Below are 24,800 nucleotides of genomic sequence, written 5' to 3'. Positions count from 1 at the left end.
TAGCTCTCCTCTCTGAGATGGAAGCAGGCTAGAATCCTTCCTGGTAAGACACCACCTCATGGTGCTACACAGATTATTAGATATGGGTTAGTCAAGATGTGAGAGTTAGCCAATAAGAGGCTGGAACTAATGGGCCAAACAGTGTTTAAAAGAATACAGTTTCCATGTAATTATTTCGGGTAAAGCTAGCCGGGTGGTGGGACGCAGCCCACTGCTCCTAGTACAACACCTCCTAGCTCTCTTTGACTGGACTCCAGGAGCTTGACCCACTACTTGACTGTGGATCTCTGTATCTGCTTCCATCAGTTTCTGGATGATGGTTCTAGATGACAGTCTGCTTACAGGAGGAATCCAGTTCAGGCACCCTCTCCACTATTGCTAGAAATCTTAGCTGGGGCCATCCTTATGGATTGCTTGGTGTTTCCCTAGCGCCAGGTTTCTCCACCACCCCATAATGACTCCCTCTATCAAGATACCTACTTCATTGCTCTTGCTCTCCATCCTTCCCCCAACTTGACCATCTCTTTCCCTCATGTTATTTTTCATCTTCCTCTCCCCTATTTCCCTCTCCTACAATTTACTCAGGAGATCTTATCTATTTTCACTTCCTACGGTGATCCATGCATGTCCCTCTTAGGGTCCTTAGTTTCCATGAATTTGTAGACTTTTTGTTGTTTCTGTTGTTGCTTAGATCCAGGTTTAATCAGTGGTGGTCTGATATGGGGATTCTTTCAACTTTCTTGTATCTTTTCAGACTTTGCTTTGTGACTTAGTATGTGGTCAATTTTGTAGACTGTTTCTTGAAGTTCTGAGAAGAAAGTATACTCTTCTGTGTTTGGTTGAAATGTTTTGCAGGTATCTGTTAGGTTCTTCTGATTCATAATTTTGTTATGGCCAGTATTTCTCTGTCTAGTTTTGCTTGGATGACATGTTCATTAAAGAGAGTTGGGTACTGAATTTTCCCATTATTAATGTGTAGGGGTAGGCTTTAAGGTTTATCAGTGTTTCTTCAGTACCCTTGTGTTTGGGGCATGGATACTGAGAATTGAAACATCATCTTGGTGTATCTTACCTTTGTTAAATATGAAGTGTCCTCCCATGTCTCTTTTGGCTTATGTCAGTTTGAAGTCTGTTTTGTTGGATATATTCTGTTTCATTAGATACACTCCAGTTTGTTTCTTAAGTTCATTTCCTTGGAAAATCTTTTTTGAATGCTTTACTTTGAGGTAATGTCTGTCTTTGATGGTGAGGTGTGCTTCTTTTATACTGCAGAAGGAGAAGTACTGTTTTCACATCCATTCTATTTGTCTGTGTCTTTTTGTTGGACAATTGAATTTGGTTTTGTTGGTCTGATGTGAGATTACTGATTTTCTCTATTTTCAGGGAGGTAGTTAACCTCTTTGGTTTGGGGTATTGTTTCTTATATATTCGGTAGGGCTGAATTGGTGAATAGATATTTTTAAAAATTATCATGGAATATTTTGTTTTCTTTATGCATGATGATTAGAAGTTTTGGTGGGTATAATAGTTTGGGCTGGCATCTGTAGTCTCTTAGAATCTGCAGGGCATCTGTTTAGGCCCTTCTGGATTTTAGGATCTCCATTAAGAAGTCAGTTATAATTCTAATAGGTCTGGCTTTATATGTTATTTGACCTTTTTCCCTTGCAGCTTTTAATATTCTACATTGGACATTATTTTCTACTCCAAACTATTTGGTGTTCTGTAAGCTTCTTGTACCTTTATAGGCAATTTATTCTTTAGGTTAGGAATTTTTTCTTCTATGATTCTATTAAAATATTTTCTGTGTATTTAATGTGGGATCTTTCTTTTCTATTTCTGATATTGTTAGGTTTGATTTCATCATATTGTCTCAGCTTTCCTGGATGTTTAGTGTCAGGAAGTTTTTAGATTTAACATTTTTTGACCAATGTCTTTATTTCTTCCATTGTATCTTCAATGCCTGAGATTCTCTTTCAGATCTCTTGCATTTTGCTGGTGATGCTTGTGTCTGTAGTTACTATTAACTTACCTAGAATTTTCATATTCAGAATTCTGTGGGTTTATGTTGTCTTTATTGCTTCTACTTCTATTTCTACTTTCAGGTCTTGAACAGTTTTACTCATTTTCATTAACTGTCTTTTCTTTCCACTTGGCTTTCTTTAAGAGATGTATTCATTTCTTCTTTAAAGACCTCTACCATCTTCATATAATTGCTATTAAGGTCATTTTCTTGTGTACCAGCTGTGTTGAACTACTCAGGGTTTGCTATAGTAGTATACCTGGGTTCTAGGTGCCAGTTTCTTGTTGGATTTTTTTTTTTGTTGTTGTTGTTTGGTTGGTTGGTTTCCGTTTCCTCTCTGGTCTTCTGGCCAGAGTAACAAACATGTGGTTACATAGAGAGTCAATACCTAAATTAGGGGCTGGAATTCTGTAGGCTGGAATTCTGGCTCCTGTTAAGCTAGGGATTTTCCACAGTGGTTGGGGGCTGAGGCACGGTGATGGTAGAGGTGACTGGTAGCAGGCTGCATGGACACTGAGCAGGCACAGTGCCAGAACTGGTGGGATACCTTGTGGTTCTGGTGATTGGTCTGTCCTCTGCTTTAGGGAGCCTCTGCTGGAGTTGGGGGACAAACTATGGTGACAAGGAGAGGGGGACTGGAAGAAAGAGGTGACAGTTTTGGGGCAGTCAAAATACATGACATCCTACAGCTAGTGTGACCCCTGGTGCCTCAGGGTGCTTCCAACAGAGTTTTGGCAGGGATATGGTGAAAAGTAAAGGAGAGGTAGTTGGGGTAGGCTGGGCAGGCACTGAGGAAGTGTTGGTGATCTGCAGGTGGAAGGATTACCTGAGGTCCTGGGTGCATGCATGGCCTGTGATAAAGCAGTGTGCTTCCCTGGAGTTGTTTCCAGGATATCGTGACAAGGAGATGGGGGCTCTTTCCAGTAAGCTTGGAGAGCTCTGAAGGTTTATTGGAAGTTTGTGACCAGGGGATTTACCTAGGGCTCTGGGTGTTGCCATTGTGGCCTCTGTTGAAGCAGAGGGAATTCTGCTGGAGGTGTGGGCTGGGATATGGTGAGCAACTACAATCTTTTGACCCAGAGAAGTTAAGAGAATGGCTCTAATGGGCAGAGTTCTTGAATATTTCTGGGATGAGGAGATAGAATAGATTTTCTGGGTGGACTGAGAGCAGGTGGGAACAGGAGTGGAAGGGATCCGGTCAGGGATGGGAAATGGGATGGAAGTAAAGAAGAGAGAGAGAGAGAGAGAGAGAGAGAGAGAGAGAGAGAGAGAGAGAGAGAGAGCTGGAATTGGCAGGCTGGCAGGCATTTTGGGGTATGGTGTGGAAACTTAGTACAGTGTAAACTTCCTGAAATGTATGAAGGTGATCCTAAAAAGGACTATTTGTAATGGGGGATATGGAGTCTTAGCTGGCTATCTCTTGTAGCTAGGCATGTCTTCCAGTGTTGTTGGTTTGTATTAAATTGATTTGTTGTCCAAGGGGGTCCAATGTAAATCTCCAAATAACCTAAGACAAAAGGTTGCTCTCTGCAAGCTGACATCAAGACCCCATTTCCAAGAACAATATATATATACAAATTACTGACCATGGAGAAGTATATCTGGTGCCTACATGAAGCCTTCATGTCTACATTCTAGTCTCTTTGGAATGGGAAGGTCCTCTGAAGGCAATCAAAATAAAAATGTGGACACGAACCTAGCCACAAAAGATTTGATATACAATTTGTTCTGCCTGCCAAATATGTTGGGAAATGTTGGCATAGAATTTATCTCCTTTTACTTAAAGTCCACTCAACAAGAAGAAAACCAAACCATTCCTGATATTGTGTGAGTAACCACAAACCAGAGACTAGAAAGTACAGAAACCTAGGGTAAAACCAAACATGACTGGTCTAAGAAAATAAAATAAAATAAATAAAATGATTCCTATTGATATTCTGCTTTGGGCATTGTCTAGTCATCATCAGAACATCTCCTTCAACAGCAGATGGAAATAGATTCAGAAACTCACAGCTTGTCATTATGTGGAGAGAGAGTCTGAATTGGGGGTGTCCATCAATTCCCTCTCCTCAGAACTCAGGGAATCCGGTAGAAGATGAAATGAAAAGAATGTAAAATTCAGAGGGAATTGAGAACATCAGGAGAACAAAGCCATCTAAGTCAAAGAAGAGAGATATATATGAATTCACAGAGAATGAAGCAACAAGTATAGGAACTATGTGGGTCTATACTAGGTTCTCTGTGTATACACTATAGACATTAGCTTAGTATTTCATGGGACTCTTGACTATGAGAATAAGGGGGGGGGTGATGACTCTGACTCTTTTGCCTATACTTGGGGCTCTTTCCCTCCGGTTGGGTTATTGTTTCTAAAGTTGATATGATAAATTTTGCTTCATCTTACTATATTTTATTTGCAGTGTTTGACCTTTATCTATTTGAAGTTTGTTTTTTTCTAGTGAGAGACTGAAAAGGAGTAGGTCTAGAGGGGAGTGGAGGTGGGAGGAATTGGGAGGAGTAGAGGGAGGAGAAATTACAACCAGGATACATTATAAAATAAAAGAACCCTTTTAAAATAAAAGATAAAATTAAAAAATAGTGAGTTATAAAAATGTTTACTTTCTAAATTTAACTCCAAGAATATTTTTAATTCCAGACTAAAATAATGTCTTACTTAACACAAAGCCCAACTAGTGATTTTATTCAATGATCATGGTTGCAAAGTGTCAAAATGGCAAGGCAATGCTTTGATGAGTCATTCAAAGAGCCTTTATAGACATTTCATCTGCTGTAAGTCTGGACTGTACCTTGAGAACTATGGATGCCATGCCAGAGAAGGGTCTGATTTTCCTGTACAGGTTACATAGTGAGCTGAGTCTTCGGGTGACCAGTTAGGCATTCTTCCTGCCTGTTAAAATGGTCAGTGGGATGAGGGAGTGGTATGCAACCACAAGAGTCTCCTATGTAGAAGCATTGTGTGCCACAAACTTTGTCGTCACTTTCTGCTTCAGTTGATATATTTGTCTACATTTATTCATTCTCAGCACTTTTCCGGAGTCAAATATTCAAATGTAGTATATTTTAGGGGAATTATAAGAATGCTTTGTCAATGGCTAGACATCTTAGAAAGTACTGGCCATGCATTTGTTAGAGCTCAGAAAAGGAGACATTCAACATTTATTTATTCCAGTTCTCATATTACTGGTGTCTACTTCTTGACCACTAGAATGTCTATCACATTTTATGCATTTCCTGCAACCAACAGACCTATCTGGTACTATTAAAAATGTTAACCGATCAACAAGTAACACACTTTTAGTCACCTACATTAAGCTGGCATAAATCTTAATTACATTATTGGTACAGGAGACTATGATATATTGTAAATGCAAAGAGTCTCCTTATTTTTCTTACTGAAAATAGACTTTTTAACCTCACATAATATATCCTGATTACTGCTTCTATTTCCTCTGCTCTTCCTAGTTCCTCTGTACTTGCCATCTAATCTTGATACCTCTCTTTCTGTCTCTCATTAGAAAACAAAGAGGTTTCCAATGGATAATGGATAATAATAAAATATGAAATGAGATAAACAAAACTAATACATCAAAATAGGACAAAAAACAGAAGGAAAAAAGAACAAGAAACATAGGCTTACTCATTTGCACATTCAGGAAACCCACAAGGACACTAAACTTTGGAAATTTTATATATATATCACCTGTAGAAAATAGAGAAGAAAAACCATATACAGCCAGGTGGTGGTGGCACATGCCTTTAATTCTAGCACTCAGGAGGTGAAGATAGGGAGATATCTGGGAGTTCAAGGCAAGCCTGTTCCACAGAGTGAGATCCAGGACAGGCTCCAAAGCTTCAGAGAAATGCTGTCTAGAAAAATCAACCAACCAAGCAACCAAACACACACACAAACAAGCAAACAAAAACCCCCATATACATAAGACCAAATAAAAATTTAAAAAATGAGATAACAAGAAAAAAACAAGCCCCGAAGTGACATTATTAGACAAAAGAATGTGGAAAGAAGTCACTGAGTTTCTTTTCTGTTGGCCATCTGTTGCTAAGCTTGTAACCTACCCTTAAGAGTAGTGTGATTGTTCTGTCAGATTCTTTTGGGACAAAACTAAATTTTCATTCTCAAGTAGTTATTAATTGGAGATAGCATCCAGTGTAGATCCCTGTAGGCCCTGTGCTGCTGCTTCTGACTCCACTGAGTTCACATTTTTTGATATTGTTGATTTAGAGGGCCTTGTTTTATTGTGTCCTCCATCCCCCTGGCATCCCCCTTCTACTCTTTCTGTCTCCTCTTCCTCAGGGTTCCCTGAACCATGAAGAGAGGGATGTGTTTAGGGCTGAGTGTTCCAAGGTCTTTATCTCTCTGCATTATGTCTTGCTGCAGGTCTTTGTATTTATTCCCATCTGCTGCACAAGGAAGCTTCTCTGACAGTGGCTGAGCAAGACACTGATCTGCTTCCTTGGCTAGAACGACCTCCCATCTTTACATGTTTCCCAGTACACACTACTCAGTTTAACATCTTAAATGTATATCATGAAACTATTTCAAGATCCTAGTGCTATGGAGCAGCAAATGCTACATTTTGTGGCTAGACATATTCTCTGTCTAGTCTGTTCCCATTTCTCTCCTTCCTATCAGGGCCCATGAAATAATAACTCAGAGGCTAAAATATTAAATACAATTGTTTGACCAATGTCTTAAGCTTCATAACGACTAGCTTTAACTACAAATTAAACCATTTCTAATAGTTTATATTTTATCATGTGGCTTTTGGTTCACCGATAAGGTTCAGACCTCTTTCTTTTTTGGTGGCTACATGGCATCTTGTCCACTCTGCCTACTCTCTCTATGTATCTTTGTTTGGACTTCCTGCCTTGTTTATTCTGCTAAGTCATTGGTTGAAACAACTTTATTTATCAACCAATAAAAGCAACACTTATTCAGAAGGACATCCCACACCAATGTTTACAATCTTTTTTTTTGATTAATTAAAAGGCCATACTAACAGGCTAAAATAAGTATGTATGCTTAAATGAAGAATCTTAAAATAGTAGAAAAATATGTAGTTAGTGTAGAAAATGGGATCATACAGTAAAAAAAATACACAGAACTAACATATTCAGAAGAAATATGATATGATAAAGCACACCCTCAGATAATGTAAACTCGTGCTTAAAGACTGAAAACCATCCCACTGAGATGGTTAAAAACTCAAAAAATTAATTTAGAGTTTTGTGGAGTTGAATGATGCTACATAGCCATGTCTGCTTGATGATTTTACTCCGCAGTGTCTGCTTTTAATTAAATTAACTCTATTAGAAATTCAACTAGATTTAAAAGTTAACAATGGAGTAGTGATGACAGAAAGAGAGCACACACACATACACACACACACACAGAACAAGGAAAAAAAGAAAATGAAAAAGAAGATTAAAAACCGGTGAGGAGGGAGAGGTCAGAGAAGATGGAAAGACAGAAAAGAAAGGAAAGACAAAGGAGGCTTAAAGGAGTAGAAACAGCTTTACTATTGTCAGCCAATAAGCCACCTTCCTTTTCCTGAAGCAATACATAGGCTGACTTAGGACTATGAACCACCCTGAGTCTTCATTGTTCACAGTTTCCATTGTATTAATACTCGTTTGATGGTTTTCTTTAGTTGCTATGTTGAGACACCTTCACTATATAATTGCACATACAGAAATACTCCATGGCTTTCTTTAGTGAGTCCTGGTTTTGTTTTGAATTGTTACTGAAAAGTTTTTTTTCTGGTAGGAGAGGAACATTACACATGGGAGAAATAGCTCAAAGTGCAGTCATGTGCTCATTTCCAATGGTAATGAGCTGCAATCAACAACAACAACAACAACAAAAACAAGTATTTTATTTAACCTAATATTTTAACATAACTTCAATACGTGAATTATGGTTTACTTTGGATTAAATTAAATTAAAGTGAGACTAACAAAGTTCTTTTATAAGACTTCATTCTTGATGCCTCCATTCTAAAATGAGTTTTCCTATTGCACAAGATTGGTTACTTTGCCACTCTAATGCAATTTTTCAAGTTTGTTGCCTGGATCTACCTGCAGTATATTACTGGCCTCTGCATATGTCATTCACATGGTGCCAAGAACTACAAGCTCCCTGAAGAAAGTGCTAATGATATTCTCTTTGCAGTTAAACACTGTCAAATGCAAATGAGGGACCCTGTCTAGGGGACAGTTTACACCTCAATGATTTTTTCTGAGATTAAATTGTCGTAACATAACATGTATCAACTGTTCAATAATTCACTAAGCATGAGGTTAGCATCAATGTAGGTTAAATCCTATTTAGGAATGGGAGAGCACTAATTAAATTGAAAATGTCCCCGTTTCATACAACTTGAAGTCTAGAAAGACCAATGTAGATAAATAAATATATAGTAATCTAAGCATAAGAATAAACAAGATATTATAGAAAAAGTCTGTGATGAGAGCAATACTTTGCTTCTGTGGCCATGTAAGTTTGAATGATCATTATGAGAATGTTTACTATTTTTTGAATTTGCTCTCCTATTGAATAGTTTGTTTGACCTGTCATTAGCACCTCATATCCACACTTAGAATATTTTTGCTCCTTTTTGCTTCCTTTACTCATGCCAGTGATAGAATCCAGTGCCTTGAGAACACGAGGCAAGTGCCTTACCGTTAAAGCACAAACACCACCCCAATGCTTTTCAGCATCACCTCAAGTCTGAGCGGTCACCAGAAATTGGCTCTCTACTGATGGAAGAAGTGGGACTTACCAATTATTTGTAGTTAATCTGGGATGGAAAATTCTCAGAAAAGTAAACTAACATTAACATCCTAATCGAAGTTATTGTTTCCTCATAATAATTTCTTCCTCGTTTAATGCCCCCTTGAAGGGGCATTGATATTTTAAATAAAAACAAATTTAATCAATTAACCAGTGATTAATAAGCTTCCTAATAGTGTCACAAAATTAAGATGATCAACTTAAAAAGAATAATGGGTTCTTTGGTTGCATCTTTTTGGAAGTCTCAGCCAATTTCCTCATTGCTTTGGAGTCTGTGTCTATAGTTAACTGCAGGAATTTTGTAGGAAAGCAAAGCTGTTCACCCAGTGACATTAAAGAAACATACAGAAGCCTGGGGTTAAGGTTCCAATATTCCCTCCAAGTGCATGTGACCAAGGGCATAACTTTTTTCTAAGAGGTCCCACCTTTTGAAGATTACACTAGTTTCCAATAGTGCCATTACACGGAGGCCAAACATTTACCACTTGGATCATTGTATAGCATTCCATTTACAACTGAAGAGTTAGTAACATTTTCACAAGATTAATTCTGAAATCCTTTAAGGGAACTACAGAATTAAGCATTGCATTTAAACCTATAATGGCATTACAACCAAAAGAAAAGATTCTGACTATTTCAGGTGATGCAAATGTGTTGCAAGCTCTGAAATATGCAGATGATTTTTGTTTTCATTCCCCCATGGCATACACTCTTCTCCTGTGTCTTACAAAGACAAGTAGTTATACCCCGAGTCGGTGACTGCCAATTGGAGCACAGACCCTCCTGTCAGAATGTGGCATCAAGAGTAGGATTTGGAAGTTAAGCTCTGTAGATTGCAGTGTTTGTGACTTTTGGATGTCATATTCTGAAATTGTTCCCTATCACTGTTGGGAAGCAACTTGTACAATTCTGATTATGGTTTCTCTTCCCAAACTCCCTCTCTCTGATGGTGTTAGAAAACAAACATATATAAACAACAATAATAAAATAAAAAATAAGATAAAGCAAAAATAAACAAACTGGAATGGGACAAAACAAACAAACAGAAAGAAGAAAAAGAGGCAAAGGAAAAGCCTGAGAACTACATAAAAATGCAGAGAGACACACATTTGCAGGCCCAGGAATCTCATAAAAACACAAAGCCTGTACCTTAAAAAACATGACATAAAATTAGGAGACAAAGAACCCCCAAAGATGCAATTGAGTTCATTTTGTGTTGGTCATATACTTCTGGGAGTGGGTCCTGGGCTTAAAGAGTGGTCTGTGTCCTCAGTGAGACGCTATTGAAGAAATCAGCTTTTTCTTGGTGAGCAGTTATTAATCAGTGGTACCTTCTGAGTTAGCGATGAGGTTTGTGTCCCCTTATTTCAGCACTGGGATCTCATTTAGTGTCTACCCATGCAATTTCTGTGCACGGTGCCACAGCCTCTGTGAATTCATAGGTTTGCCAGTTCTGCTGTATTTAGAAAGCCATGTTTCCTTGGTGTCCTCTGTCTCCTCTGGTTTTTAGTCTTTCCGTCTCTTAAACAGCGTGTCATGAACAATAAGGTGAGGGATTTCATGAAGACAACCCCACTTGGAATAAGGGTTTCAAGACTTTGTCTGCCTGTGGGTCTCTGTGATTGTTCCCATGTATTACAGCAGGAAGCTTCTTTGAGGAGGACTGATCAAGGCACTGGTCTGAGTATAGCAGAGTATTCTTAGGAGTCATTTAATTGCTGCCATCCTTTAGAAGAACAGCATCATTTTTTCCCTAGGTCCTTGATCTATTCGTTCTTAGGTTATTTGTCACCTAAGTGGTGTCAGAATTGGTTCCAACTCACAGAGTGGGCATTAAATTACATTAGATATTGGCTGATATCTAACTTTGTGTCACTATTGTAGCAGCATTTCTTGCAGGTAGGGCACTATTGTAGATGGAAGGTTTTGTCGGTAGCGCTGCATTTCTGTTTCTCCTTTCCTAGCATGCAGAGTGCCTTCCAGCACCATGAACAGTAGTCAGTAGGCATGAAGGTTCTAGGTAGGCACCAGCTCAACTTTTCAGTGTTCAGTGAGTTGTGTAGGTGTTGCCTTCAGTAATAGAGCTTTCCCATCAGTTTGTGGAGATCAACCAATATCTTTGGCAATATCCTGGGTTGTTTGTGGGTTTCCATAGGGCCACTTTGTCCAACAACTTCATTAGATGTAACTGCTGGAAGCTTCATTTGTTGACAAGAGATGTCCATCTGGGGTTCCATCTCTCCTATTTGGCAATTTCATTTAGACCACCTTTATATATGTTTATATTTTAGGAAGTGTCTACTCTTAGGTTTCTGTATGACCTCCTCAAGTGACCCTTAGTTTTAGTTTTTCCTGGTTGTATTCACTCCTTTGGCCCTCTTTTCCCCATTGTGCTTCTGATAGATGATAGACCTAGAATTGAGAGCCTATAATGATTGGGATATATACTTTACTGTCTAACACTTAAAAGTATAAAAGAGTTTTTTTGGAGGGACTGAATTTTATTTACTGTTTTTCCAATAACAATTTCTGTAAATCAGAGTTTATTTTAACCCTAAGTGATGAATTTTTCTACTGTTGAATCATACTAAGCAGAACATTAGCACAACAGAGGACTTCTTTGTTTTGATTTTCCTTTGATATGCTAATTAATAGTGAGCTATGACATAATGATTAACACATCAACAATATGTTTCTTTTCATTCACTACAATGCAATATTAATTATTTCAGAAACCTGAGCACAAGCAGCTCTTGTTATCAGAACAATGTGTTGTAATATCATATTTTTCTTCTACTTATTTTCTTTCTTTTATGTGAAAAATAAAGATCTTTATGTTTTGAAAATAAAATTTATGCACCATGATTTTTTTAAATAGTGTTATCAATGTGGCTTAATCTTGTTTATTTATTTTTACTGTTTATGTCTTTCTTCTTTGGGCACTAATGAACCCAAGGCCTTGGGCAGGGAGAGTGAATATTGTATCACTGAGTTATCTTCCCAGGCTTAGAGTTAGTTATGACTAATCCCTTTGCTGCAGCAAGTAAATATGATTGTTTACAAGCTTATATTGCAATGTATTAGTTGTTTGATACAGTCTCAAATGTTTTATAATGTGTTATAACTTTTCAAAGAGACAACATATATCTTAAAGCTGAAAACAACTGAAACGATTATATATTTTTCAACGCTCTTAAGAATTATATGGTTCAAAAAAGAGAGTGCTATGATTCCCATCTCCCAATAGGCCTGTTGGTATCTTCCTAGCTCAGTTTGTGTCGAGGCAGTCATGTTGCTGAGAGTTTATGGACTTAGTTTCTGACATTCCTAGCAGACACAATTTCACAACAAACTTTCTGTTCTTCTGGTACTTATAATCATTCCAGTTCACATTTCTCACTGATCCCTGAGCTCATAGGGCTTTCTTTAACCCTGTGCAAAGAACTAAAGACAACAAAAGAACGCTGTGAGTTGGAGATAATCTTCCCCAGGGGTGAGTACACACCAACTGGATATCCAGAAATAAATGGTCAACCCTGAAAACATACATACAAGTAACATACAGACTGAGTAGGTTGTACTTATGTACTTAAGTGTACAAATACTCATATACATATATGTAACGACAGCTAAAGAAAAAAGAGCTGGTTAATCTTCTAGAGAGAAAAGAGAATTGGAGGGAGGAAAGAGGAAACAAAGATGAGGTAATTATATTATAATACCAAAGAATAAATTAAGAAATATATTTTTAAATAAGTTGTTTTCGTATTCCAGTTAACTTACCGTAGCTTTGTTTGAGTACATTTAATTCTATAATTGAATGGATACATTAAAATAATTTGTCAAATAAAAATGTAAATAAATTTAAAAGTATAAACAACTCATTCTGTTAATATATTATAAAACGTAGACATTTTACATATTTAGTAAACAAAATTAATCAATTCATTAATAATCATGCAAAAAGACTAATTGTTCCCAGATACAAATCTAGTTGTAATTACACTCTTAAACATTTATTTTACAAAACTGAAAATTCATTACTGAATTCTGTAGTCATAAATAACCTCATTTGTGACAGTCAACAATTAAATTGGAGAATTATTTGAAAATGAAGGGTTGATTGAAAGGATTTATATAAAGGACTTGAGAATGACTCCCAGAACAGGTGTTGGAGTTGGTGGGGGAAGTTGGAGCTGTATATAGAAGCTGAGACTGTCTGTCAACTGCCTTGCCCATCACTGACACCCACTATAAATCCCTTCCTAGCCATCTCTACCTCTTGTGATAAGGGAACCTGTCAGTCTCTACTGAAACAATCACACCAGCACAAGATGCTGTCACAAATTCATTTAGACAAGCTACTAGCAAGATAATGACAAGTGTGATGCCCAACAGAGAATAATGCTCACTCTCTCCTCATTGTGGGACATTAGTGTGGGACTCTGCCCAGCAGGAAGCTCTACCTCAAGCATAGGCATGTTTGCTGTGCGTGCAAAGTGGTGAATGAAAAATGGTCATCTCCTGGATTTCCAGGAAAAGTACGAGCATTCAAACTCTTGTATGATAGCCTGTACGTCTCTATTCAAGGCTGTTTTTCTTATGGGGTAGTCTCCTCTCCTTCCTGTAGCAAACATTCCTTTTATCTTATTTTAGTTTGACAGAATCTCTCACTATAAGACTCAGGCTGTCCACAAATTCAGAATCCTTCTTCCCCAACTACCAAAACGTTGATATTCAGGTGCAAACTCTCATGTCTAGAAAACTTTCACTTTTCTTTTGATTAAAAATAATATTTGACCCCAAAGCTAGTAAGAGGCAATGTGTGTGTGACTTTTGTATGCCACACAAGTCTAGCGATTATGAGCAAATACTTTGTGAATTGCTTAAGTAGTATTTAATGTCATTTCTACAGAATAACAGACGAATAGAAGGAAGAAGAAGCTATATCTTTGTTATAAAATAGTTCCTATGTGTGCTGTATAGTTTCCCTGTGGTGTTTATTAACCTAGGAAAACACTGGGGTTCCAGCTGAGTTCTGTCTCTACTCTTCACTGAAATATGATTCTGCATGATTTGAAGGAGTTTTAATATATTCCAACTAAAAGCTAAAAACAACTTAGATTGGTCCAATATAAATCACCTTCAATAAATATCAGTCATGAACAATAGTACTAAGCAATATTATTTTATTTAGCACATTGTATAGAAAGAGCATTTTAGGAATGGAGTGCAAAGATGAAAAGCAGAAACTTGGAAAATACCTGTGCTTTCTTGAGACATATCGCCACACATGAAGGAAGGGTAATTACAGTCCCAATAATTTGGCTTCACATAAAGAGAAACATTCAAGGGAAAGAGAACTTGGGGGTAAAAAGGACTGTACTGTTTTCTAAGATCCGTTCATTGCCAGTGCTCAAAAGGGAAAATCACTGCTGGAGCATTGCTGTTCTACAGAGGACCAGGGTCCTGTTCCCAGTTGTCACATGGCAGCTCCCAGCTGCCTGTAACTTCAGTGTTAAGGGATTTGACACCCTTGTTTGTCTTCCAAGAACTCCTGATTGAATGTGGTGTAATTACATCCATCTAGCTTTACACATAAAGTATGAAAAAACCTAAATACATCTTTTTAAATAATGAAATAGTTATTTTAACCTTCTGTTACTTTAAGTAATGTGTAATTATATTTTATTTTCCCCAATGAGATAGATTGTCCACAAATAATACAACAAAATAGATTACATTGAAAAAACATTGACAATTAACAATATATTATATATATATATATTATTTCTATATTATGCTAACAAAATGACTTTGACAATGGCTTTAGCTTTTGGCCTATGAGTATGAGTCACTATGATTTCCTTCTTTTTTGACAAGGGCCAAGGACTATTTGATGCCATAATTTCTTCTGGATCACTTACCATTAGTGGCCTATAAGTATGGCAGAAATCAGTAACTATTACCCTGAAGCAGCCAGAATTTTACAAGTCCAACTCCTGCCCTTTTATCCCCTATTACTTGAGTAGAATGGAATGCCTCAGTACATTTTGTGACAACTTATATAGCTTGATGGCTTAGTTTGCCCAGTGGGTAATTGAACTGCAATAATTCATACTTAATATTGTCCTACAAAAGTCCTGAACCTGAAATCCATTCCTCACATGAGCATCCAGGGCCAAAAAAATCTACCTTAAGATATTTACAAGTTATCTCTATAAAAACAATTGCTCAAATATTCACAAAAAGTGAGGGTATGTTTCAGAGTCAATTTTACCTTTTTCAGAAAAAAAAATAATCTGAGTAATATAGCAGTGAATTGGGAAATTGTTGCCCAGACAGTGCCATGTTCCATGCTGAAACAATTTTATTTTGGATCTGGGTCTTTTCTATTCCTATAAATAAACTAACAAACACATCTTATTGCCTCCATCTTGTTAAGTATGCACACCATAGTGTTGCCCAGGTTGCTTAGCAACCATAAAATCCTGAGATAGCGATAGTTTTACAATTTTACTTCCAGTAAAACAAGCAGTTATTTTGCCATACTTACCTTGAGAAGGACCATGCTGATTTGGTCAGCCTACAGGCTTTTGAGACTTGGAATGCTCATTGTGAAAATTGTGGTACAATTTCATGCAAGTATCCTTAGTCATCAAGTCCTGCTATACTACAGCATAAGGGAACATCATCTGATAATTCCTTACATAGTCATTCATGATATTATTTCCCAGACTTTGCAAAGATTTCAACGAACATATTACTGTTAAAATAGATAGTGTGCAAGAAAGATTTTAACAGTTTTCCCAAGCATCTTTTTTCAAGCATAATTTAATTAAAGGAAGGATTTATTTTGTGCTATTTTTATATTTGTGTCATGAATTCTACTAGTTCAGTGATTGAAGATCAATTAATATGATATGTTTTAGAGACATTCTTAAAATTTTGTACAAATTAAGTCAAATAATAAAATACCCCAGTTCATTTATAGTAGCAAGTGCTCCACAAATACATGCTAATTAGATAGATGTTCAATTAGAAATTGTTTCACATTCACAGTAAGAAAAAAAATTCATGTTTTTCAGTACAGAATCCAAATGTTATAAGTGATGTGACTTTCTAGGCTTCTAATGAAGTCATGCATAAATCCATCCATCCATCCATCCATCCATCCATCCACCCATTCTTCCACATAATCATATATCCTCTCATACATCTATTCAACCATACTTCCACTCATTAATCTACTAAGTATTCATGGTTTGATGTTATATGGTGGTATAAACATTAGGGGAAGAAAAATTAGATTTTTGTGATTTATAAACATATGCTATAAACATTATCACAAAAGTACATAGTCATTTGAGACTGTAGAATTAGCAGCATTGTTTTGGCAGGATCTTCATTGTGCTGACCGAGGAATCACCTTGTAATGCCATGTGTTTGTTGTCAGGAACAGTGAACAGAACACAGTAGTCAAAGAAAGGAAATGTGTCATTGAGTGTTTGCGTATAGATTCCAATGGCCAGGAGAACTTACAATCAGGAACTACCAGGGAATAGGCAGTGCGACTCATGCTTCTGGAACTTGGACCAGGTCAGTGGGATAGGAAGATGCATCACCTGAGTACTAAATTCAGTCTAGCTGATGTGTAAAGTGGTAGTTCTAAAAATAATAGGATTAGTCAGTCTACACAAAACATAGGTTAAGTAAAGAGGCTTATATTTTCTTGAAACTTCCATTCTAATCTTGGTTCTTTTGGCATTCTTCACTTGTATTCCCTTCCACAGGAAGTATGCTGACTGCTTACATGGAGAGATTCATTCCCTGTACAACTTTGATATTTGATTCTTGATTTCTTATATGGAGTGTCAGCAGTACTATTGCTACAGTTGTTATCAATTTCAGAGAGTGATTTTCCTAGTCGGCCAGCTTTCACATCCCACATTCCTGCCTTTGCCTGATTCCTGCTGCTGATCTTGAAATATGTAGCTGATATCATATCATAAATTTAGCATGACTGAATATTTTCTAATAATAGTTTCACCATTTTTTCCAGTAATGATTCCAGGAGATAACATATAAATTTTAAAAAAATGTGATTTTATTATTTTTAATTATGTGTAGATGTTTGTGTCTGTGAGTGGGTATGTCCACAGTACATGTGCTTGTGGAGGCCAGAGATATTTATCACTTGGTTCTGAAGTTACAGCTGGTTGTGAGCATTTGATATGGTAGTGTTAACCAAACGTGGGTTTTCTGGAAAATCAACAGATACTCTTAACTGCTGATACATCTTCCAATCACACTGTTTTATCCTTTATTGTTTGTTAGTGGAGTATCAGAAAGAAAGAAATAGTGAAACGGAAGGTAATTTAGGTACATGTGATGAGCAGATACTAAGTGTGTGGACAGTCAAGGAAGCCTCAGAAACATTTCTACTTCTTCAGGATGATAGGAACAAATAACTTGAGAACTCTGGCCCTATGGAGATAAGAAGAGAAAAGGAGTTCTTCAGATAAATTCCAGAAGTGCCTGTCCAGGGAGGCTGTCTTACAGGGGTTATTGCAGCTGTTTTTTTTATTTATTTATTTATTTATTTATTTATTTATTTATTTTTTTTTTTTTTTCCTCCTTGGATTATAGTGGCTGCCCTCAGGTGACTAGACATGCATGGTTCATACAGTATCTTAAAATTCTTTTCACTAATTTTTGATTTTTAAAATGGCAACTGTGGTACTGTTTCATCTATCTATGGAATCCAATCAAGAATGAAAGGTTTAATTTTTCTCTGGTTATCTTTTTCTTTCTTGGTTGACTACTTCTTGTGTGCCAGTCAAATTATGAAATAGTCTCACTGAACACCGAAGGTACTATTCAGATTAGTGTCTTTCTCAAATTAATATATGAAAAATCAAGTTGGAAAGGTCCATGTAAGCTGAAAGTGTTGAATGAGAGCTATTGACATTGGAATAAATGAGGTCAGGCAACTGCAAGCAGTTGAGCAGAGTAAAATCAATGACAAGAACCCCAGGAAGACTTTGCCAATTGATTCTGAGTGATAGTGCCATATTGTCCTAGGGAGTCAGAAATAGGTGAATGCCCATGGATTTCTTTAAACAAATGTAACATAAAGCCAGTGAACAATGAGACAGAAGCCACATAGATTATTTTAACCTCACTTAGAAATTATTAATTCACCTTTACTGCTAATAGTAGCTTTGTAAATTTTGTAACAAAGATAAAAATAGAACTTTAACATATGGTTATAAGTTTATCTAAAATAAAAAATAGAAAGAAAGCAGATTGATTTATATGATATTTTGTGTAATTCAAGTTGACTAGTTTGACTCAAATATTAAATGAAGGGTCTAGTTTGGCCCTATACTGGTTCCTTCCCTGTCTGGCCGGAGTTGGTGAGCTTCCCATTAGCTCAGGTAGACTGTTTCAGTGGGTGTCCCCATCATGGTCTTGAACTCTTTGTTCATATTTTCACTCCTCCCACTCTTCAACTGGACTTTGGGAGCTCAGTTCAGTGCTCCACTGAAGGTCGCTGCCTCTGTTCCCATCAGTTTCTGGATGAAGGTTCTATGGTGACATTTAAGATATCTATCAATCTGACTACAGGGCAAGACCAGTTCGGGCATCCTCTTCTCTAATGCTTAGGATCCTAGCTGGGGTCATCCTTGTGGATTCCTGGGAATTTCTCTAGTGCCAGGTTTCATGCTAGCCCCATAATGATTCCCTCGATCATAATATGTCTTTCCTTGCTCTCATCTCCTCTGAATGTGGGTGACAGTTGTATGGCTGGGGCACGTTGCTGGGCCACTGGGAGTGGCACCAGGATTTACCCCTGCTGCTTGTACTGGCTTTTTGGGAAGTTATACTCTTTGGATGGATGCCGTGCTCAGACTAGATATAGTAGGAAGGTCTTTGGACCTTCCCCAAAGCAATGTGCTTTACCCTCTCTGAAGAGTGGATGGTGGGTGGGGTGGGAGAGAAGATGGAGGGAATGAGACGGGGTGAGGGAGTGGGAACCGTGATTGGTATGAAAATGAAAAAAGATAATTTGTTTTTCTAAAAGAAAAGAAACGAAAAAATGTTAAATGGAAATGAATGTGGCATTTTTCTTATATATGTTGAAATTTTAAATCAACTTTTGAAAAATTTGAGATAATTATAGCCTTACAGTGGTAAGAAATAGTAGAGGCTTTAGAGACGAGTCAATAGTTAAGAAAGCTTCCTACTCTTCCAGAGGACTCAGGTTCAATTCTCAACACTCATATTCAGCTCAAAATCATCTGCAACTACAGCTTCAGGGGATTCAATGCTTTTTCTTGGCCCTCACTGGAGCCAGGCATGCATGTAGTCCCAGACATATGTGTAGGCAAAACACTCATATATGAATGTGAGTGTGAACAGTATGCCCTCTGCTTCTGGCCTATGTATGTTCATGTGTGAATATTTCAAACTATATAATTTCACAATAGCTATATACTTTGTTTTCTAAAATCACAATGAAGTACACAGTTTATAAATATGTGCATTAATTTTATTTAAAGGCTGTATCATTAACATATAGCACAGCACATTTTTTTTTCTCAAAGCTAGTAGGCTGGAATCTTACAATATTTTAAAGTTCTCCGTAACTATACACTGGAGGCTGGGAGAAGAGGCATGCAGAGGATTCGGTGATGACGTGTGTCACCTAGCATTCTGTTTTACTCACTTTTTAAAAGTTTTCTATTGATTATTTTTTCTTCTATTCTACTGTGGTTTGAATGTGGATTCCTTGTTATCTACTAAGCCTAAATTCATAAACTGAAGCCTTCCAGTATGACATTAAGAATTTGTCTTGGGGATGGGATAATGAATGTCATGAGAACTTTGTTGAATTGATTGGGATTAGTTCCCTATAAAGGCATGGTCTTTAAGGCAAAGGATGTGTCCTTACCAGACACAAAACGACTTGCACCTTGCCCTTGCACTTCCAGAACTGTGAAAAAAAATTTCTTTTATAATTTATATATTATTCATTTTAAGACAGGTTTTTAAAAATTGAAATCTATTTAGTACTGAAGTTCTATAATAAATCCCAGAAAAAGCAGGAATTAAGTTTGGAGCTGGGTAGCTGGTAAAGGGTGGATGGTTACTGAAGCTGCTGAACCTGTATTGCTGCCATGGACTGTGAAAGCAATTTTAGTGAGAACTCAGAAGAGTAGGAAGCTGTGCAGAAAGCTTCTGTTATCTTAGAGATCACCTGCAAGGTCATAAGCAGGATGTGGGTGGAACTGTGGAAGGTAAACTTCACGCGAGGAGTCCGAGATGGTAATGAGTAGCACTCTTAAAACTAGAGGAGCCGGGCAGTGGTGGCGCACGCCTTTAATCCCAGCCCTTGGGAGGCAGAGGCAGGTGGATCTCTGTGAGTTCGAGACCAGCCTGGTCTACAAGAGCTAGTTCCAGGACAGGCTCCAAAACCGCAGAGAAACCCTGTCTCGAAAAACCAAAAAAAACAAAAACAAAACAAAACAAAAAAAAAAAAAACAAAAAAAAAAAACAAAAAACCACACACACACACACAAAAAAAAAAAAACTAGAGGAAAGGCAATTCTCGTTATATAGCAAGGAACTTTTGAATAAATAAGGCACATGGTAGAAAAAAATTGCTCAATGAGGCTTTAAAGGAACAATATCTCTTACCGTGATTGCTTGTGGTATAAATACAATTTAATGGAAAAATTTGTAACCCCAAAGAAGCAGAACTTAAAGGTCTGGAAAATAGCCTGCTTTTTTCATCTTATATCACATGTCTGAGAATGAACACCAAGAAGTTTGGCAAGTCTTAAGATGCAATGTTTTCCCTGTTGGGTTTTTTGAAATTAAGAACTATTATATCTTTAATGTTTCTCATTTCTCCTACTTGCTACAGGAAAGTCTGTTTTATATGCCTGTCTCACTCTTACACTCTAGAAACATGTAACTTGGTGATTTTATAGGCTCACATTTGGAGAGAAATTTGCCTCAATGCTAATAGTGCTATGAATCTCACTTAAACATATTTGCTGTTATTTAGAGACAAGACTGCGGACTTGAGACTTTGGAGTTGATACCAGATATGACATGGGGAGCAAATACTATGAAATATTTGTATCTTGCTTTAGAGAAACAACAATAAAGAGATGAGTTACTGTCTTTGGTGTGTCCCCCCCATTGCCTGATTTGTATTTTGAATGCAATCCTCAATAACTACGTAATACCACTACATACATGGGCTTTTTGGAGATAGTTATCTCATGAGAGATCTGCCATTTTATGAAAGAGATTATTATCATTATAGATTAGTCCCAAAGGAAAACTGTAATTTTCGTAAGTGAACATGAAGACAGAACATTTCATTTAGGCAGAAAGAGGACTCTGAATCTGAAACTTGAGTGTCGCTTTCACAGTCTTGCCTATTAATGTACTTCTGTTTTTCATGTATTTCTTGATCTTACATATTTTGTGAGAAAAGCCAGAATAAACCAAAGATAAAATTTTACAATGTGTAAGTTATATCAAGAACAAGAAGTTGTCTTCCTTTTACCCTTGTGTATATACCTAGTTCTGGAATAACTATGAGCACATGCTGACTAGGTGAATGAGTAAATATGAGCATCCTTTGCAGAAGAGGTTTGGTATAATAGCCTGAAAAATTTTGTAGATTGAAAGAACCTTCAATTTTTTAACTACTGAAAAAAATAAGCAAATGTATTTATTTTGGTAAAGTGTCTCACAGTGTAGGTCTCGATGGACAAAGCTTGCAATTCAGATGAAGATATCTTAGAAATCACAGGATCCACCTACTTCTGCCTGCCTAGTGCTAGGATTAAGAGCATGTAATAACACATCATGCTTAGTTTTTAAAGTTGTATCAAATGATTTTAAAGTAAGTGTGCATGTACATGTGTGTGGTGTGTGTGTGTGTATGGGAGTTTGTCTCTACATATATATGTACATAGTATGAGTGGAAGGTGTTTGTGGAAGCCAGAAGATGGCATCCGACACTCTAGCATTGAAGCATAGCCTGTTGTTAGCTGCCTTGTTAGTGGTGTGAATTGAAACTGAAACCTCTGCAAGTGAAACAGGTTCTCTTAACCACTGAACCATCTCTCTTGTCACAAATATTTTCAATTGATTGTTTTCTACTCATGTCCTGCAAAATTAATTATTGTGGCAGGAACACTTACATCTTCTAGCCTGGTCTCCTATGTGTCTTTACTTCAAGGTCGTAATATAAATGTATGTGTGTGTATGTATATACACACATATATACATATACACAATATATAATTTATATATGCACACACATTTATTACACTATATATACTGTATATATGCATATATGTATGTTTATATATATTTATATGCACTATATATACTGACATTGGAAATCTTAATGAAGGTTGGAGAAATAACTCAGTCAGTAAAAGTCCTATTTTTTTCATTATACATGGGAGTGTTAAATCATTCCAGTCAAAGAACTCTTTGCCTAGGAATCTGTGTGACAACTATCTCAAGCAAATGTTTTTAGGGCCTATTCTTCTGTATAATTTTTAACCAATGTTTACTAAAAAAATCCAACATTGCTTATACAATAAACAAAAAAATCTATATGTTTTCCCTTTGTCATAAAGATAGATCATCACAGTCCTGAGTTCCTTGCTTGTGCTCCTTCTTCTTCTGCTCCTGATTTGGACCTTGAGATTTCAGTCCGGTGCTCCAATGTGGGTCTTTGTCTCTGTCTCCTTTCATTGCCTGATGAAGGTTAATATTCAGGAGGATGCTTATATGTTTTCCTTTGGGTTCACCTTCTTATTTAGCTTCTCTAGGATCACGAATTAAAGGCTCAATGTCCTTTATTTATGGCTAGAAACCAAATATGAGTGAGTACATCCCATGTTCCTCTTTTTGGGTCTGAAAGGGGTGCACCCACACATTGAGACAATGGGAATGTTCTATCGGGAACTCACCAAGGCCAGCTGGCCTGGGTCTGAAAAAGCATGGGCTAAAACCAGACTCGCAGAACATAGCAGACAATGAGGACTACTGAGAACTCAAGAACAATGGCAATGGGTTTTTGATCCTACTGCACGTACTGGCTTTGTGGGAGTCTAGGCAGTTTGGATGCTCACCTTACTAGACCTGGATGAAGGTGGGTGGTCCTTGGTCTTCGCACAGGGCAGGGAACCCTGATTGATCTTTGGGCTGACGAGGGAGGGGGACTTGATTGGGGGAGGAGGAGGGAAATGGGAGGCGGTGGCGGGGAGGAGGCAGAAATCTTTAATAAATAAATAAGTAAGTAAGTAAGTAAATAAATAAATAAATAAAATAAAAATAATAAAAAAGAGAACTGGTTTAAATGCATCAAAAAAAAAGATAGATCATCACTTTTCCATTTCCTTTCAGGGGCTTTTTTTGTTTGTACTTCGATAGTGAAATACTCAGTACAAGATGAATAAGCTTAATAGAAATTGGAAAAAAAGGAGTAGAACATTTTTAGGTTGAGTGACTTTATTGCTTTAATATATAATAATTTTTGGAAGAATTTACACTTCTTGCTGCTCTGGAGAGGCAGAGAGAAATACTATAACTCATGTATATTTCTCTAATCTCTATCTCTAACAAATGGCTTTGTTTGTTTGTTTGATGACCTTTGCTAGGAGCTTTAATAATATGGTTCAGAATTAAGACATCAGAAGACAGTGTGCACAAATGGGCTTCAGCTGATACACCAGAAAAAGAATATCTCTATCCGCTAGCTATTTCTCTACAATTCCAGCCATCTTACTGTTCAAAATAACTTACTTTTAAGTGTTGTTGCTACTTTTTCCATGATTAAAAATTGTCTTACTATTTCTGTCCTCTGGAAAAAAATTGTAACTAAAAAATATAAGGTAGAAATAACTCCTAAGAAGGGCAATATATTTTTATTCCAGATCAAAACCACTGAATTTTCGTGAGGGTCATTTTAAGTTTCTGCAAACTTCTTTACATTGCACTGCTATAGGTCCAAAAATGAATTAGTCACTGCCTTGAGTCACCTTTGGAAATTAAGTTTCTGTGTTTGTTCTATCTCTGGGACTTGAGCAATAGGTTTCATTTTAGCTAGAGGGAAATTGCACCACAAGAAATAAATTCTCTCTAAATTTTCTCTCCAGACCTTCCTCATGTGACCAAAAATAACTAATAAATGAGAAAACAAAACTAGTTGAATTGCTCAAGGCCATTAAGAAATTAGAGGAAATCATAGAAAATTGGTGAGTGGGACTTTAGACAAATATTTGAGTCCCATCTGTTTCATTGTATGTGTGTGTAAGTCTTTCTGTATGAGTGTTTGTGTGTACATGTGGAAATTCAGAGTTCTTAAGGAAGAAATCAGAGTATTTCTACCACACGTGTAAATTCATTGTCTCATAAAGTATAATAAGCAAAAGCTCTTTTCCTCTTCAAAGTATTCCAATCCTGTGCCAGTTAGCTTTTTGTTAATCTGACACAGGATACAGCTATCTGAAAAGAAGAAACCTAGAATAAAAAATGTCTTTTCTATCAGACTGTGTGTTTTTTTTATTAATAATTTATATGTAGGGTCCAGACCACTGTAGGTGGTACCTTCTATTGTTTTCTTGGTTGAACAAAAATAACTAATCAAAACAAGTTGAGAAATCTTGTAAGCAGCGTTCCTCCATGTTCTCCACACCAGGTTGGAGCCTCCATGCTCCTACCCTTTGGTCAGAATCAAAGCAATAGAAAGACAGCTATGACGGTTCCTTTCCAAATATCTTCACCTCTTGACCTGTCAATGTTTTGCTGAATCACCACTGACTTTATAGTCATCCCGAATCCTACCACTTTTTTCACAGGTACCAAGGCTTTTAACTCTGCTCTTACAATTCAAGTTTTAGTGGG

The sequence above is a fragment of the Chionomys nivalis genome, chromosome 1, assembly GCF_950005125.1.
Source record: "Chionomys nivalis chromosome 1, mChiNiv1.1, whole genome shotgun sequence".
Lineage (NCBI taxonomy): Eukaryota > Metazoa > Chordata > Mammalia > Rodentia > Cricetidae > Chionomys > Chionomys nivalis.
Note: the sequence above shows the minus strand (reverse complement) of the source record.